At 38.3% G+C, this 10,059-nt stretch overlaps 1 non-coding gene across 1 annotated transcript; it reads left to right on the top strand.

Moving 5' to 3' along the window:
• The first annotated feature begins 9,744 nt into the window (after nucleotides 1-9,744).
• Nucleotides 9,745-9,853, top strand: LOC113255832 (U6 spliceosomal RNA). The gene has a single exon (XR_003316455.1). It is a non-coding gene; the product is annotated as a U6 spliceosomal RNA (small nuclear RNA).
• The last annotated feature ends 206 nt before the right edge of the window (nucleotides 9,854-10,059 follow it).

The raw sequence follows: 10,059 nt of genomic DNA, 5'->3' as shown, positions 1-10,059 counted from the left end.
AACATCCTTCACTAATGGTGGGGAAGGGAGACCCTGTTTGCTACCATCCTGCTTCCCAACACACACACACACACATACACACACACCCCTTACATTGCCCAAAGCTATAGCCATGGTTCTCATCTTTTAGCAAACTGTGAGCTCAGCAGGGACACATGGGATCCATCTTCTAATGGAAACTGACAGATGATAGGCAAAGTGGTCATTAGATCTCACCTTGCCCTCTCTCTCCAAATCTCTGCCCCTATTCACTTCACATGGGGCCAAGCAACGTGTCCACTCTTGAACCAGATCCTCTTATGAGGATAAAAATATTGTCCTCCACTTCTTGTAGGTACCCCAATCTTTAGGAAAAATTCTCTCTTTTCTCCCTTTTCCTTCCCGTTAGCTTTGGGGAAGGGAAAGTTCCACCTCTTTCCCTCTCAGTCCTTTGGGTGGGGGGAGCAGAAGTGGGAGGTGCATAGGATTGGTGGCAGGAGCAATTCAGAGTTGAAACTCTGGGAGGATATGGTTGGCTCTAGATGCTGGCAGCTCTCTGATTTTAAAATGTGGACATACTCACTGATTTTTGGCTTTAGTTTGCAACCCTAGCTGCAGTTCAGGGACAATGGGAAGAGTCTTCCTATATGTCCTATTAGTTTTGGAATCAGGCAGAACGTTTCAAATCTGGGCTCTGCTACTAACTACTGAGTCTCATTTTCTTCATCTGTAAAATGGTGTTACTAGAAACTACTTCTCAGGGTTATTGTTATGGTAAAATTAATGAATGAATGTCACTTGGCTCCCATATAAACTGTGTTAATTACTCTTAGTTATTTTTTCTCATCATCCCATCCTCTATGTCTATCTCCTGCACCTCACTTGCAACCACTTTCATGCATGTGCGTATCTATGTAGACAGATGTAAATGTACATGTGTGTGTATGATAAGATCTAGGCTTTGATATTTCTGCCCCTTGAATCCATGTTATGTTATTCGTGCAGAAAAATGTATTTGGGATGTAAATCTTCAACATTCAGTAGCAATAGTCCTATGTTCTTATATGATTCAAGTCATAAGTTACTGAGGGTATCAGGTATGGACTTTCTACTTCCTGCAGCACACTGTGTAGGTGTATTATTACCAGAAATCCTCCATAACGCTACCCAGTCATTTTGGTCTGTGTTTTTACAGAAATGACTAGGATGAAAGAAAAGAAAGATTGAAACAAAGAAATGTGATTGTTTTTATGTTTTACCATCAAGAATATTGTTTTAGTTAAAATGAGACCATTCAAATGAGAATAAACAAATTTAAATAAAAAAGAAGTTTTGATGATGAGTTCTAAACTGAATGGGGTTTTACCTGATAAAATCTACAAAGCAGAATACTTATTCTCAAAAAATATCAGCTGCATGTAATCATTAATGCATGCTTTCACACCTTCAAATGTGGTAGAATTTTAGTAAACTCAATAGATTGAGAGTTTTCATGATACCTGGGCTCTCTGTTGCCAGAAAGGAAAGTAGTTTGATTATTCTTTAAACAAACATTTGTCAAATTACAAAGCTAAATAGGCTCTGTCCCTCTTCTCCATTACTTTAAAGTTTAAAGCTTTGTCTAAGAGAGGAGAAATGAAGTGAACAAACAAACAAAAATCACACGTCAGTATCTTCCTAATTCTCTACTGCCTAACACTGGCCTCCAACAACACTGCCAATTTTTTTTTAAAGATTTATTTATTTGACAGAGAGAGAGACAGCCAGAGAAAGAGGGAACACAAGCAGGGGGAGTGGGAGAGGAAGAAGCAGGCTCCCAGCGGAAGAGCCCGATGTGGGGCTCGATCATGACCCGAGCCAAAGGCAGAGGCTTAACGACTGAGCCACCCAGGTGCCCCATCACTGCCAATTTTTGACACTCCTAACACTATTCTGACCACTTTCGCCATCACAAAGCAATCTTTAAAAAGTTTGCTGTATTTGCCCTACAGGAAAGTCTACAAGAATTAGAGAACTCTTAATTCATTCCTTATCAGAGATCTGCAAAATCTACACAATATTGTCCCGATTCATCATATTAACGAAGTTACCAGTTTCTTCTGTAGGTAGGATTTGGTAAAGACAATGAATAAATATGGCTAGAATACCTATGCTCAGGTTCTGCTTTCATTTGCAAGTACACACACACATATGAACACATGGCCTAACAGTAACTGGGAGAAGGGCAGAATTTGTGATCGATCTTATTTTTAGAGACTGCAAGAGGATGCACTCATAGCTATGACTAATTTGACTAATAAAAATGACTGCAGTAGTTCTTACAGTGCAATAAAAATATTCCATGAGTTTTATGCACATACACAGATAATAGCCAAGAAATCAGAGAAATAGAATGTAGGAATTGAAGGGTCTAAGAAGTCACTGGTTCAGGGGCACCTGGATGGCTCAGTCAGTTAAGTGTTTCAGCTCAGGTCATGATACCAGGATCCTGGGATCAAGCCCCATGTTGGGTTCGCTGTTCAGTGGGGACCCTGCTTTTCCCTCGCCCTCTGTGTCCTAGCCCCAGCCCATGCCCCGCTCTTGTTCTCTTTCTCAAATAAATAAATAAAATATTTCTTTAAAAAAGTCACTAGTCCAAATCTCTGATTTTACTGATAAGGAAATTTAGGTCTCTGGCTGTGTCAGGAAAAATTTGGAAGACATTTAAATGGGAAAAAAAATCACTTGCACACCAGAACTTGTCCAGTTCTGAGACCAGTCTTTGAGCTATTGTGTAACTCCGTAAGTCTTAGAAAACTTACAGTAATGAAAATTATTCTTATTCACAGAAATGCAAATGGATATTTTCATGTAGAATACAATTGATTATGGCTCTGGATTGTTGACCAGTTTTCAATCTATTTGCAAATTTATTTCAGCATTCCTAATGATGTGAGTGTGTGCACACGCACATGTGTATGTTTTTTTGAAACAGTTTTTTAACCTTACTGCCTCCCTCATTAACTAATGTATTAAATAAAATCACAGCCACCAGTTTAGTTCCCCATTTAGCACATCAAGGAACAGACTTGGCCAAATATGGTTTTACTTTATGGAGTTTTTAGGGAGGTCCAGATATCAAAAGGCAGGGGACAAGCTTGCCCCTCTTGTCCCCAGATGATTTTGGAAAAAGAAAGGAAATAGAGGCAGTGATAGGAAATGGCCAGATGTAGGCCCAGTGTGTTACAGAAGAGAAAATAAATAAATATCTGGCTCTTGTTATAAATGTGATTTCCTGAATTCAGCCCAGTTGTACTGAATCAGTCTGTGATTTTTGAGCCTCATGCATACTCAGGTTTGAAAATCACTGTTCCAGAGTCACAAAAATATTTTGAGACTATTAAAAAGGGAAGGAAAACATGAATTAAACAAGGCAAGAAAAGAAAGCTCTACAACACTGATCTAGTTCAAATTTAATAGGGAATGGCCCATGGAAAACTATACCCTGTATGTCTGGTGTAATGGCTTCAAATGCAGGTATAGTTTTGGCAGGATTATCTTGTATTTCATTTAAAGAAACTACCTGAGAGTGTTTTCATCTGGTTCTCCAAGCACAGTAAGACTTGACCTTCGATGCTATTTTGAATGATAGCTACAGAATCTCTCCCAAGAAGCTCCTGCTTCAGAGGGAAGAATTAAAGTCAGAATCCTTCTCTAATGGGGATCTGTTCATTTTTACAATTAGCAATAACAAAAACATGTTATTTTGTTTGTTTGATGGTTCAGAACTTAAAACACTAATTCTAAGAGAGAAGATGCCTAAGCTTCATCCATTCTGCTGAAGCCAAATAAACATTTTCATGACAGAAAATAGCATTATCCTTACAGAAAAATGCAAGGTGGCAAACCATGTGCAGGGCACAGGGCCTCTCCACGGCTCTTGGGGCCAGAGAGACTTGAGCTCTGGAGCACACTGAATGTGCCTCTGGTCTTAAAGATTCTAAAAATATCAGTGTAACCCAATTAATTAGATTACCGAAGACTTGGACCTCAGCATAATTTAAAACCTTCTTGTCTCTCACTTCTGAGTATGCGCATCAAGACTAGTTCAGGGGCACCTGGGTGGCTCAGTCGTTAAGCCTCTGCCTTTGGCTCAGGTCACGATCGAGCCCCACATCGGGCTCTTCCGCTGGGAGCCTGCTTCTTCCTCTCCTACTCCCCCTGCTTGTGTTCCCTCTCTCTCTGGCTGTCTCTCTCTCTCGTCAGATGAATAAAGAAAATATCTTAAAAAAAAAAAAAGACTAGTTCAAATATCAGGAAACCAACATAGATTCTATTAAGTTGTTTAATAAAAAAACCAACAAACCCTTAACTGTTTCATGAGAAGCAAAAAAAAGAGGCAGTGTTAAAACAAAGTATTGAAATATACCTTCTGCAAAACCACTTTTGGGCTTGGTAAGGTAACCCTTGTGATTCCACTCCATCCCACCTAGCAATAACTTCAGTTCCTACATGTGCCCAGTGCTTGTCACCAAAGGTGCTGTAAAGAAAAATAAGCCATGGCCCTCCAGGAACCCTCATATGAGTTTAAAAGTAATATTGATGAGTTGTGAGAGTATGGACTCTGAGAAACAAACTGAGGGCTTCAGAGGGGAGGGGGGTGGGGGAATGGGATAGGCTGGTGATGGGTGGTAGGGAGGGCACGTATTGCATGGTGCACTGGGTGTTATACGCAACTAATGGATCATCGAACTTTACATCAAAAACCAGGGAACCAGGGATGTACTGTATGGTGACTAACATAATATAATAAAAAAAAATTTTTTTAAATAAATAAAAGTAATATTGATGAGTTGTGGAACTATTAAAGACACTCTTCTCAGTAACACCAGATATTAAAGTTGCACGAATAACATATATTCCTGGTCAGGCTAAAGCTACACTTAAAGCTATATTTGTTGAAGAACTAAGGTCAAGTCTCAATACTGTAATTTAGGTATCTCTTAGATGATGTGTCACAAAATTGACTTACAGCTGTAGCTCATGATCAAGTCATCCAGTGATTCCTCTTGAGTGAACCAAATCCGACTGAAGAATAGACCCTAGACAATAAGACTGCTTGTTAAAGAAATGAATGAATACTTTCCATTATAAACTCTTGACATCAGTGTTAACAGAATTCAGTAAGTACATGACCTGAAATGTCTATAGATGACTTAACCACTTAAGCAACAACTTAATTCAGACTCTGGAAGCATTGCCCACCCACCCACCTTTGCTCACAGGATTCAGGTAATATGATGTAGATTTGAAAAATCATTCTGAAGAAAGTATGGAGCTAAATATTCATTAGACTACATCTCAGGGGTATGGAGATCCTAGTTGTTCAAATGGCAACAAAGCTAGCAAAGTTGTATTGTTATAGAAAATCTACTGTATTTGTAGTAGGGCCCTCTATTATGTACTAGTAACATGGAAATTAACTCTCCTTATAGTGTGTTAATCAAAAAAGAAAACACTGGAAATAGAGGATTAAACAAAATTAAAAATTTTATTTTGCTGCAGGTCTTTTGGAAGTCTTTATATGCTAATATCCCTTAATAGAGCAGGAGATAAGATATGCAGATTTTCCTAGATATATTTGACTATTGTATTAAGATTAAGTTTAACTAGGAGTAACAGAAAAAATCTAAAATATAAATGTCTTAATGTCTTAAACTAGATAAAAGTTTATTTTTTTCTTAAGTAAAATTCCACAGATATATAGTCTGGAGCAACTTTGGCTTTTTAGAGTATCACAGTTCAGTCTTCCATTGTTAAGACCACCTCATGGTTCCACATGGCTGCTCCCCCTCCAAATAATACATCCACAATCCATCCAGCAGGAAGGAGGAAATGAAAGGAAGAGAATCCCCTAACCTATCAAGGATACTTCCTAGAAGTTGCACAGCTACTTTTGATTATATCCTATTGATTGGAACTTAGTTCTACGACCTTACCTACTTGAAAGACAGGGCTAAAAATGTAGACTTTATTCTGTATAGCCACATGCCTGGTTAAAAATTCTATGTTTGTGGTAGAGGAGGAGAGGACGATGAACAATCTTTGCCACAACCATGAAACTCTTTATTTCATGGAACATGTCACAAAATAAAATTGTGAAAGTGTTGATATAAATTAATTACTTTTTAAAAAGATTTTATTTATCTATTTGATATAGAGAGTGCAAGAGAGAGAGCATGAGAGGGGGTGGGGAGGGGGACAGGGAAAAGCAGACTCCTTCCTGAGCAGGGAGCCTGAGAGTAGATGTGGAGCTCAATCCCAGGACCCTGGGATCATGACCTGAGCTGAAGGCAGACGCTTCACCGACTGAGTGACCCAGGCGCCCTTAGTACTTTTGACAGTATTTTCTCAACTGTTAAGAATCAATGTCCAAGGGAATTCATTGGAAGAGTGTGAAAACTAGGACTGAAAAACTGATTTACTAAGTCATTCTTACAGGAACCAGAAGCATAAAAGGAAGAATTAATACTATTTCATTTGAATCTAGCCACTGCAATAATTTATTTGAAAGTTTCCTAAGTACCAAGAAGCCATCTCTTTGAGATGTAATTGTCAAAAAAGACAGAAACCTTATTTCCCAGTTTCTGTCGAAAGTAGGAGCTTAACTTGAGTGGGCACCTTGATCCAAATTACAAATTGACCTCTTGTCATAAAGATATGACAAGTTTGTTTTCCTTTGGATAGAGCCAATTACTAACATAGATGGTCACCCCAATTATCAGGTTTACATTTAGGGTGAACTCTGTGTGACACGTAGTACTGTCAAGTCCTCTTATTTGAGGACTAGTTACTGTTTGTCCTGACAACTTTTACAGAATGAATTGTACCTGCCTGTCTATATAAAAAGGTGAGATTTTTTTCTGTTTTTACAATCTTTCAGAGGATTGCTTGAGACATGCATCACATTCTGGTTTAACCCTTATTCAATATAGAATTGTTTTTTCCCTTCTACTTTTATGGAGAATTTCTCTTGGTTGGCAGGAGATTTTTTAAATTTATAGTTGCCCAACATTGTCCTCAAGCTCATTTACATCATATGACTTAGTAAATTTTCTATTGCAAGGAACAGACTGCTGTAATTTGACACTGAACTAGAACCTAACGAGCCTTTTCTTAGTTGGTGTGGCTAAGGCCAATATTCAATTAAAGGAAAAAGATTCTCTGCAAGAGATGTTAGTCAACATTCCATACTTCCAAATTTTGGGGTGTTGAGCTCTGTGTTCACCAGATTTAGTGAGATTCTTATGATGTCTTTTCATGACTACAAAACCAGCTGCATTGCTCGATACAGGCTACAGAACACGAAGATAAGAAGCCCCCATGAGCCTTTAGAGTATTCTTTGCCTAGGGGGCCATAACACAATAAACTGGGTAGCTTAACACAACAAAAGTTATTGTCCCACAGTTGTGGAGTCTAGAAGTCTGAAATTGGTGTTAGCAGGTCCGCATTCCCTTTGAAACCTGTAAGGGAATCCTTTGCCTCTTCTGAGCTTCTGGTGGTTTGTAGGCAATCTTTTGTGTTGCAGCTACATAACTCCAATCTCTGCCTTTGTTGTCACGTGGCATTCTCTCTCAGTCTTCATGGCCATGTTCTCATAAGGACATCAGCCCCCACTGGAGTAGGGCTCCACTCAATTCAAGTATGACCTCATGTAATTAGTTAAAAATTACATCTACAACTATCCTATTTCCAAATAAGGTCACATTCTGAGGTCAGGACCTTAACATATCTTATTTGGGGGGCACAATGCAACCCGCAACACTCAGTAAGAGCCACCCAACTTAAAGTTACCCTCCTCAGACCGGCCAGATGTCTCAATCTCCATGTGTTAAGGATGCATGTGCTAAAGTGCTCTCTAATATTTTACTCCTAGTTTATTTTTCATATAATAAAGGGAAAAACTCTTCCTGTCCAAGTTCTGAAGTAATCAGAAAGTGATATAAAGGAGTTGGCTAGCGTTTGGAGGTAAACTTTAACATTTTTTTTTTTTTACCTGGTAGGGGCTGGGCTAGAGAACATGGCTTCTATCTATGTGCATGTGGGTTTCATAATACTGCAGCCCAGGATTCAACTTACCCATGTGGTGCCAGGGCAGCCAGATCACAGATACATCACTGAGATATAAGGATGCACCTAAGTTTGGCCTTATCCCTGGTTATTTTGCCAGGAGGTACAAAGGACAGATGCCTACTGTCACAGCATTTCTCACATCTTCAAACTTGTGGGTAATCAGAGATCATGTGATAGTATAGGTAACCGTCACAGCTAGTCAGTGTAACAGTGGCAGTAACACAAACAAGAGATGTGAACAAGAGAATGTCATTTCGATTTATCATTAATCTAAATAAATATCTGAATATTCCCTTTCAAATTATGGGCAGTCAAGATTGCACTTATGATAAAACCCTTCTTATCAAATTCTGCTAAGATGGCAGGGGCTGAAGAGGTGTAGCTTTTAGATCTTCCCAAATTTCAACATAAAAAAGACAGCGAAATGAAAAACAACAACAACAAAACAACGGGCAGCATTTACAAGAAAACTAGGTGACAAGGTACTTCAGGAACCCCAAAATGCAAACCAGCAAGAGCCATAAGACCAATGCATTATAAGCATCTGTTTAGGAGAAAGCATAGAGAAGCCATGGGATGACTGCCAACATGACAGTAGGAGGCCCCAAAATGGCCAGTTATGGGGAGGCATAGTGGCCAGTGAAAGCAACAGTAGAAATGAGAGGGATCTGTCCCTAGATTAGCAGATGAGGCAAGGGGCCTTGCAATAAGCCAGCTGGCAGCTTAGCAGCATCACCTTCCCACCCTCCAAGGGGCTCATACTCAGGCAAAATAGGAGGGACTAAATCAAAATTGATTGGGAAGGAACAACATAGATGAAGGAAAGTGGGGCGGACAAATAGAGCAAAAAAACAAAACCAGAAACAACTCAGAAAAATCACCTTAAAAATTAAAAAAAATTTTTTTAACACTGCACAGAAACACTGGAGTTGTTAAAACAAATATCCTTCTGATAATCAGGAAAACTAAATTCACATAAAAATGAGTAACAGAAATGTGTCAAGGCCAAAACCCATACAAAGATATTATGTTTTCAATAAAAGGTCCTATCTGAGAATTTTTCACATCTTGTGAGGATGAATTAAATTACAGTTTTACCACCTTAAAATTTTATGCGAAGGAAAAAATTCAAAATCTTGATAAATTACTTTTAATTTTGACATCATAAAGAATGTAAAGAGAAAGGAAAATGGGATATATTGTTAGAGAAAATATTTAAAATATTTTCATTTCACTAACCATCTTTCAATTTGTGACTCCTAAATTATTATACTAATTTTTTAAATTATTATCAGATATATTCTTGATTCCTACTCCTTTCTCTTATGGCAGTATTTGGTCTTGGACTTGATTTCAACCAAATACTAACTTTCACTCCTGGCTTATTAGCATTTGGAAAAAATATATATCCGTGTATCTCAGTCCTGTAAGGCTTATGGCCTGGATGACCAAAAGAGAACACGGATTCTCAGTGGACTGCTTATTTCCAAAAGAAGAATGAGAGAGAGGTTGGGCTGTGCATCCTCAACCTCTCTTTCTTGACTCATCAATCAGATTAAGTCTTTATCAATTATTTATTGCTGTTTAAAATTCACCTGAAAACTTAGTGGCTTTAAAACAACAACAGTTTTATCTGTTTACAATACCATGGGTTGTTCCAGCTTCAGTAACACATAAACTAAAATTGGAACAATACAGAAAAGATTAGCATGGCCGCTATACAAGGATGACATACAAATTCATGAAACATTCCATATTGTTAAGGGGTCAATTCATCAAGAAGATACAAGAATTGTAAATATATGTACCCAACATAAGAGCACCTAAATATATTAGGCAAATAGTAACAATTCTGAAGGGAGAAGTTGACAATAGTACAATAATAGTAGGAGACTTCAATACCTTACTTTCAACAATGGATAGATCATCCAGAGAGAATATCAAAAAGAAAATGTTGAACTTGCACC

The sequence above is a fragment of the Ursus arctos genome, unplaced genomic scaffold, assembly GCF_023065955.2.
Source record: "Ursus arctos isolate Adak ecotype North America unplaced genomic scaffold, UrsArc2.0 scaffold_11, whole genome shotgun sequence".
In the NCBI taxonomy this organism is placed as follows: Eukaryota; Metazoa; Chordata; class Mammalia; order Carnivora; family Ursidae; genus Ursus; species Ursus arctos.
The sequence above is the reverse complement of the archived record's forward strand: the minus strand, read 5'-3'. Positions and strand labels throughout refer to the sequence as shown.